Below are 2,881 nucleotides of genomic sequence, written 5' to 3'. Positions count from 1 at the left end.
GATCATTTTGTTGGTGTTTTTCCCCTCCAGTGGAACACTCCCAGCGAAAATAATTATGCATATTAAAACTAGTCAGCCACAGGAGCCAAAGCCGCAAGGCAGAGGCCTTATTACTCTGCAGATGTATATCTTAGAATTTGTACTTACTAATTTTGCAGGTTGGCATTATTGGGACTTTTTTACCAGTTGTGAGGAGGAAGGCCCTAGGGCAGTATGAAATTTGCTGTTACAATAGACCAACAACTTAGATGACTTTAAAAGAAGATTATGTAAATTGATGGCAATAAGGCCATAAATGGCTACTAGTTGTTATAGCTATACTACATCTAGTATTGGAGACGGTATACCTTTGCATACCAGTTGCTGGGGAATACATGCAGGAGAGTCCTCTTGCACTTGTGCCATGCTGGGGGCTTCCCAAAGGAAACTGGTTGGCCAATGTGGGAACAGAATACTGGATTAGATGGGCCTTTGGTTTGCTCCAGGACGGCTCTTTAATTTTTTTTGTCTGCCCTGAATCTCCCACAATTCAGCTTCTTTGGATGACTCTAGATTCTACTATATATTTTCTCTACATCATGCATAATTTTGTAAACCCCAATCATCCCCCACCCCGTGCTCGCCTTTTTTTCTAAGCCAAAAAGCCCCAAACGGTGTAAATCCTTCCTCATAGGAGAGTTGCTTCAGCCCCTTGATAATTTGGATCGCCCTTTCTGCACTTATTCAGCCCTCCAATAATTCCTCCTTTTTATAGTGCCATGACCAGAACTTCACACAGGATGGTCACACCATAGATTTATATAAACACTTCATAATATTGGCAGCTTTTATTTTTCGTTCCATTCTTAATGATCCCCAACGTGGAATCTGCTTTTTTTTAAAAAAACAGCAGTTGCATGTTTGCCTGTGGAACAGATGGCACTGGGTTTAGGGCACCAGAAGGCAAAATGTAAATATGTCGTGGAGAGGATAAACTCAAATTTGAGAAACATTCCCTATGCCACACCTGGCATGCCCTTATAGTGGCAAAGATATGCTAAACAAGTGTCTGGCTTGGTAATGAACTGGATGAGGGCCAATGCACTCCAATTAATCTTCACAAGATGGAGGGGCTGTTGATGGGAGGTTTGACAAGGGAGCTAATATTCAATGGATGACCAGGTGGCATTAGATGGACCTTGGTCTGATCCAACATGAGAGCCATGCTGGATCAGAGCAAAGTCCTAGTCCAACATTCTGTTCACACAGTTGCCAGCCAGTTGCCCACAACAAAACCACCCTCCTACCCATGTTCCTCAGCAACTGCTCAATATAGGGAAAGTGCCGTAGCTTATTGCCATCGAGACTAGTAGCCATTGATGGAATTTGTCCATTCCCCTTTCAAAAATCATCCAAATTAATGGCTATCACTATGTCTTATGGAAGTCAATTCCATAGTTTAACTATATGCTGTGTTAAGCAGTGCTTCCTTTTATCTGTCCTGAATCTTGCACCAGTCAGCTTCATGGGTGATCCTGGATTCTAGTATTATGTGAGAGGGAGAAAAAAGTCTCCCTGTTCACTTTCTCCACACCATGCATAATGTACACTTCTGTCATGTCCCGCCTTAACTTGCCTCTAAACAATCCCAGATGTCACAACCCTTCCTCATAGAGAAGTTGCTCCAGCCTGCAATTTCCTGGATCCCTTTTTAAAAAATTGTTACGTTGGACATTCTCCAGTTCTCAGGTACAGAGGCTGATCTTAGGGACATGTTCAAAATATGTTACATGTTTTTGTTAGAAGACCAGCAATTCCACAGTTGAGTTCTTTAAGAATTCTAGGATAGATACCATCTGGGTCTGGTGATTTATTATTTTTCAATTTGTCAATAAATTTGAGAACATCTTTTCTCACCATTATTTTCCTTGTGAAAACATCAGTTCAGGCATGTATCTGTCCTATATCTTTTGCAGTGCAGACAGATGGAAAGAATTCAGTCAACTACTCTGCAGTCTGTTTATCCTCCTTTAACTGTTGTCATTGAACAGTCCTTCCTTGCTGGTTTCCTGCTTCTGATATATTGAAAGAATTCTTTATTATTTCCCTTGATGTTGGGAAACTGCTTTTTTTGTGCGTGCATCTCTTATTGTCTGCTTGCATCTACTTTGTGCAAGCTTGCATTCCATTTGCTTTCCTCATTTGGGCTAGACTTACATTTTCTGAAAGACACCTTTTTTTCTAATAGCTTCCTTGACATTGCTCGTTAGCCATGTTGGTGACCTCTTGGACTTGGTGCTACCTTTCTTAGTCTGTGGTATACATTCTAGGATATATGTCATCATCTTAATGACACACTTTATACATGGGGCTGCCTCTAAAAACTGTTTATACACTTCCATTGGGTTAGAATATGGTGGCAAGGATGTTAATCAGCAGCTGCTGAATTGAATGCATTATTGCCAGTTTGTTTTAAAACACTTGTACTGGCTTCAAATTTGTTTAGATGTACAATTCAAAGTACAGTTTTTAACCTATGAAACGCTAAATGGCCTAGAACCAGGGGGATCTGACAGGCTATCTTTTTTCACACATAAATCTGCCCATTTTCTAAGATCATCTTCTGAGGCCCTTCGTTGGGTGCCTCCACCTTCTGTGGTTAGGTGGCAACTGGGAAAAGGTCTTTTCTGTGGTAGCACCTGGTCTATGAAATATTTCCCCAGAAATACTTTTTTACATGCCAGGTTTACGTTATTCTCCAGAGCATTTCCTGGCTTATATTCTGTTGATTATTCTAGAATCATAGTATTTGAAGGACCTCGAGGTCATCTAGTCCACCCTCTGCTGATGCAAGAAATCCACTACTATAACACCTCTGAGAAGTGGTCCTCCTGACTCTGCT

This window comes from Elgaria multicarinata, chromosome 4 (genome assembly GCF_023053635.1).
Source record: "Elgaria multicarinata webbii isolate HBS135686 ecotype San Diego chromosome 4, rElgMul1.1.pri, whole genome shotgun sequence".
Classification (NCBI taxonomy): domain Eukaryota; kingdom Metazoa; phylum Chordata; class Lepidosauria; order Squamata; family Anguidae; genus Elgaria; species Elgaria multicarinata.
Note: the sequence above shows the minus strand (reverse complement) of the source record.